This window comes from Eleutherodactylus coqui, chromosome 6 (genome assembly GCF_035609145.1).
Source record: "Eleutherodactylus coqui strain aEleCoq1 chromosome 6, aEleCoq1.hap1, whole genome shotgun sequence".
Classification (NCBI taxonomy): domain Eukaryota; kingdom Metazoa; phylum Chordata; class Amphibia; order Anura; family Eleutherodactylidae; genus Eleutherodactylus; species Eleutherodactylus coqui.
Window position 1 is genome coordinate 152,900,354 of NC_089842.1, and position 6,372 is coordinate 152,906,725.

The window sequence follows — 6,372 nt, forward strand, 5'->3', positions numbered from 1 at the left end:
GATGAGTGTGTAGTTGTATGCTGACAAGGGTATGTATACTGTAGTATCTGTTTGAAAATCAGCTGCAGAGAGAGACGGTAACAAGAGAGAACCAGCAAGCCGGAATAGAGAAAGAGAGAGAGAGCGGTGGGAGTGCTGAGAAATGAGAAAGAAGTGTTGTTCATTTTACTCCACTTAGAATTTTTTAAGCTTTCCAGTACATTATATGGTACATTAAATAGCACCATTAAAAAATACAACTCATCCCACAAAAAACAAGCCCTCATACAGCGATGTCGATGGATAAATAAAGGAGTTATGATTTTTTAAAAGGTGAGAGGAAAAAACGAAAATGAAAAAAAAAGGGCCCGCGTCATTAAGGGGTTAGTAAAGTTTAGTTTGCTCCATTTCTATCTACTATGGCTTCACCATAACACACAACCCTGATGCACTTTACAAAGCTCAAGATGAAGTATTAACCCCTTAATGACACGGCCCTTTTTCTTTTTCCATTTTCGTTTTTTCCTCCCCCCTTTAAAAAAAAAAATGTAACTCATTTATTTATTCATCGACGTCACTGTATGAGGGATTGTTTTTTGTGGGACGAGTTGTATTTTTCAATGATGCTATTTAAAGTACCATATAATGTACTGAAAAACTTTAAAAAAAATTCTAAGTGGAGTAAAATGAAAAAAACCCCAAATTTCCCCATATTTTAGTGCGTCTTGTTTCTACCGCGCATGAATGGCAACTAAAACGACATGATAACTTTATTCTATGGGTCGGTACGATTACTACGATACCAAACTTGTATAGTTTTTTTTTTACTATACTCCTCTTTTTTTTTTTCAAAGACATGAAATTTTTTTCAATTATTTTCTGCCGTCATTTTGTGCGCGTGATAACTTTTTTATTTTTCCATTGACGTAGTTGAGCAAGGTCTCATTTTTTGTGTAATGTCCTGTAGTTTCTTATAGTACCAATTTGGAATGCATACGACTTTTTGATCGCTTTTTATCGCGTTTTTTCTGGGAGACAGGGTAACTAAAAAAAATGCATTTCTGGCGTTCTTTATTTTTTTTTTCGGACGACGTTCACCGTGCCGGAAAAATAATGCGTTACTTTGATAGTTCAGACTTTTAATTTATTATTTAGATTTTTTAATAATAGATATGGCAAAAGGGGGGTGATTTAAACTTTTATAACTTTTTTTTTTTTTTCAATTAAAAAAAAATTTATTGATTTTTTTTTTACATTACTTTGAAGCCCCCCTGGGGGACTTTAAGATGCGATGCTTTGATCGCTCCTGCAGTATGACGTAATGCTATAGCATTACGTCATACTGCTTTTCGACAGACAGTCTATCAAACCACCCCACGGGGATGGCTTCATAGGCAGTCTGTTAAGGCAGCCCTGGGGCCTTTCAATAGGCCCCTGGCTGCCATAACACCTGCACGGCTCCCCCGATCTCACCACGGATTTAAATGCCAGCGGCATTTAAATGGCTAATAGCCGCGATCAGCCACGCGCGGCTATTGCCCGCGGGTGTCAGCTGTTATAAACAGCTGACGCCCGCACTGTATGAAGAGAGGTCGCCACGCAACCTCTCTTCATACATACCCCGCGGCTCCATGACGTAAATGTACGTCATTGGTTGTGAAGGGGTTAAAGGTCATATCTAGAGAAGACTAATAAGAAGCTTAAATAGTTAAATGAATGCATAGAATGAAACAAGTTTCCACACATCCAATGTGTTTTGAAATTTCTGCTTTCCAGAACTACAGTTAAGCATTTCACAAGGTTATACTGACCTCCAATGGTGATCTGGTTACCTAACAATAAGTTAGTGCAGTTCATTCTCTAGTAGCTTTCTCATGGACTATAAATAAAAAATAAAGTTCACTTAATCTTTTTCAAGACCATAGAGTTCGGTTTTTCATCTTTTTTGTCCCCTTATCCCAGGAGTTATAACATATTTATTTTTCCAACTTTTTAATATACCTTATAATTAGAGATGAGCGAGCACCAAAATGCTCGGGTGCTCGTTACTCGGGACGAACTTTTCGCGATGCTCGAGGGTTCGTTTCGAGTAACGAACCCCATTGAAGTCAATGGGCGACCCGAGTATTTTTGTATATCGCCGATGCTCGCTAAGGTTTTCATTTGTGAAAATCTGGGCAATTCAAGAAAGTGATGGGAACGACACAGAAACGGATAGGGCAGGCGAGGGGCTACATGTTGGGCTGCATCTCAAGTTCACAGGTCCCACTATTAAGCCACAATAGTGGCAAGAGTGGGCCCCCCCCCCCACTGTCAGCATAAAGATCGTTCTCCTCTGCCATAGCTATAACAGCTGTGGCAGAGAAGAACGATGTTAGCCCATTGAATTCAATGGAGCCGGCAATACAGCAGGTTCCACTGAAAGCAATGGGCTGCCGGCGATCGCGGGATGAATTGTCGGGAAGGGCTTAAATATATAAGTGCCTTCAGCCAATCACAGCCATTCAATGACATTATTGTCATTGGCTGTGATTGGCTGAAGGCACGTGTGTTTTCTGGAGGCGGGGATTTCAAGCCCTGTGTCCAGAAAGCAATGCTCTGCCGGGGACCAGTAGGGAGCGACAGCCTGCAGCAGCGCCGCAGAACGCCAGGAGAAGTGAGTAATGATTTTTATTCTTTGCTCCGCTGTATTCCCGGCGTATAAGGTGACAGTTGGGGGGTCGTCTTATACGCCCCGTCGCCTTATACGCCGGTATATACGGTATATATTTTTATTGTAACACATTTCTGGATGAATTGCAGGGAAGGGCTTATATATTTAAGCCCTTCCCGATAATTCATCCCGCGATCGCCGGCAGCCCATTGCTTTCAGTGGAACCTGCTGTATTGCCGGCTCCATTTAATTCAATTGGCAAACATCGTTCTTCTCTGCCACAGCTGTTACAGCTGTGGCAGAGTAGAATGATTTGTCTTCTATATGTTCTCAATGGGGTCGGCGCTGCTGCCGCCGGCCCCATTGAGCGCATATAGAGAAGAGAACAGAAATCGCAGATCGCACATAGGTGCGATCTGCGATTTCTATGGCCTAAGAAGGACCGTTGGGGTTCTTGAAGCCTAAAATAACTCCTAACGCTCTCCCTATAGCAGCAGCACCAGCAGCAGCACTTTCCCTGATTTATGTCAGAAGGCATCTGTGGCGAGCCGCGGGAGGGCAGATTTAAATACTCGGGTGACACCTAATCTCGCCAGCCACTCACTGCAGGGGGGTGGTATAGGGCTTGAAAGTTGCAGGGGGAAGTTGTAATGCCTTCCCTGTCTTTCTATTGGCCAGAAAAGCGCGCAAATTTCTCAGGGAAGAAAATGAAAGTAACTCGAACATCGCGTGGTACTCGTCTCGAGTAACGAGCATCTCGAACACCCTAATACTCGAAGGAGTATCGGACGAGTATGCTCGCTCATCTCTACTTATAATGTTTTGAAAAACTTTTATAAATTTTTAATGGGGTAAGATAGAAAAAAAAACACAATTCTGTCATGTTTTTTTGGCTTTGATTTTTATGGTGTTCACGACGCAGTAAAAAATTGACATATTCCTTTTACTCTGTGGGTCAGTAGACAATACCAAATTAATATAATTTAAAAACCTTTTTAACTACTTTAAAAAAAAATAAAGAATCTTTTAAAAATTGCTTTTCCTCATCATATTCTGAGGTCCATAAATTTTTTTTCCGTCAGTGGGGCTGTGTTAGGGTTTGTTCTTTGCAGGAAAAGCTACAGGCACCATTTTGGGGTACATATCATATGACTTTATGATCATGGTACTGGTGCAATATGTCTCCACCAGCAGAATGGGTGGAGACATGGGTTGGGCGCCAGAGGTGTAACTTAAAGCTCCTGGGCCCCAATGCAAAACCTGAAACGGGGCCCCCAACCATAATGCTTTATTCATAGTACTGGGCCCCCCAAGGCTCCTGGGCCCGGGTGCAACCGCATCCCCTGCATCCTCTATAGTTACGCCCTCTACAGTTACTCTGTTGGGCGCCTATACACGTACACAACTGGTGATTGGCTGGCTGGACAACACATTGAGGACTGTGTATAGGCCGATGCAGCCTTCAGTGTGGAGGCAGGTGTACTGTGCTGTGAGGACGGGTTTTTTGAAGCAGCATGCCGGTCGTTGGCGAGCTCTCCAGCTCTGCCGTGGTGACACTGGCATGTGTGTTGACATCGGAACACACAAAACCCTACAGCTGGAACCTGCAGCTTACCATTCCCAGCGCAGAGCACCACAATATAGACCGTCACTCTGCTCAAGCAGTCTGTCTCTGTCCAGCAGAGGCTCCGCCACTTACCCTGTAGACGCTGTATGCACATCTGCTGCAGGCACGCCCATTTCCACCAAGGTACACCGCAGGGAAGCTGAGGACGCTCTGTGCCCTCACTACATCATCTCCTCCAACCACGGGACCTCGACGCCAAGCAAGGCACACTGCAGGGAAGCTCAGGATCCTCTGTGCCCTCATCTCCTCCACTTGATAGCAATGCCGATCATATCTCCTCCACTGTTAGCAGACGAGGACGCCAGCCAATCCGGAGCTTTGGGGGCATTACCTTTCACTCTTTAGGTCTCCACCCATACTTCCGGTGTTGACATATTGCACCAGTACATATGATCACATAGCAAGTGCTGGCAAGGAAATCAAATAATACACTGCAGAACAGAAGTACTGTAGTGTATTATCTAAGTGATCAGAAGATCACAGGTTCTAATCCTTAAGCTAACATTAAAAAGTGGTTTAAAAAACCCCTAAAAATTAAATAACACTTTTGCACACTCTTTCCTTATTTTATATATATATACACACAATATAAATGGATCTATGTTTTTGGCGTTGTTGTATCTTTAATAACACACATAATAAATTGAATTAAATCTTTATTCCACATGATGTACACTATTAACAAAAAACACTAAGAAAATGCTATTTTTGTTACATTTTATTGCATTTTTTTGGAAGGGGAAATTATCAAAAGATCATATTTATCCCAAAATTGTACCAATAAAAAGCACATACAGCGCGTTGCTCAAGAAAACAAACTCCCAGGCTGCTCTGGCCTATGAAAAAATTAATAAGTTATGAGTTTTTGAATGCAGCTATGCAAAAATATTTGTTTTCCAAAAAAGAATTTTTAATTTAAAAAAATATTTTGGAATGTTTAGAATTGTACCAACTCACAGGAAAAAAAAATGATTGTGTAATTTATATCGCATAGTTAGAGATGAGCGAGCATACTCGTCCGAGCTTGATGCTCGTTCGAATATTAGGGTGCTCGAGATGCTCGTTACTCGAGACGAGCACCACGCGGTACTCGTCTCGATTAAACGAGCACTGACCATTGAATTCAATGGAGCCGGCAATACAGCCGGCTCCATTGAAAGCAATGGGCTGCCGGCGAGCGCAGGATGAATTGTCGGGAAGGGCTTAAATATATAAGCCCTTCCCTGCAATTCATCCAGAAATGTGTAAAAAAAAAAAAATATATATATACTAACCTTGTCCCGGCAGAACGGAGTTCAGCGCGGCCGGCCAATCTGATTTGTCCCGCTGAGCCAATGAGAGGCAGCAGTCACTCACCCATTCATAAATTCATGAATGGGTGTGTGAGTGAGATCTGCCTCTGATTGGTCAGGCTGTGACCAATCAGAGGCAGCTCATTCAGCAGGCGGGGATTTTAAATCCCCGGCTGCTGAATACTACTCACAGCTGTTCAAAGCAGTTCAGGAGGACTGCCGCCGGCCGCGCTGAACTCCGTCTGCCGGGACCAGGTGAGTATATATATTTTTTTTATTTTTACACATTTCTGGATGAATTGCAGGGAAGGGCTTATATATTTAAGCCCTTCCCGACAATTCATCCCGCGATCGCCGGCAACCCATTGCTTTCAGTGGAACCTGCTGTATTGCCGGCTCCATTGAATTCAATGGGCTAACATCGTTCTGCCGGGACAAGGTGAGTATATATTTTTTTTATTTTTACACATTTCTGGATGAATTGCAGGGAAGGGCTTATATATTTAAGCCCTTCCTGACAATTCATCCCGCGATCGCCGGCAGCCCATTGCTTTCAGTGGAACCTGCTGTATTGCCGGCTCCATTGAATTCAATGGGCTAACATCGTTCTGCCGGGACAAGGTGAGTATATATTTTTTTATTTTTACACATTTCTGGACGAATTGCAGGGAAGGACTTATATATTTAAGCCCTTCCCGACAATTCATCCCGCGATCGCCGGCAGCCCATTGCTTTCAATGGAGCCGGCTGTATTGCCGGCTCCATTGAATTCAATGGGCTAACATCGTTCTTCTCTGCCACAGCTGTTACAGCTGTGGCAG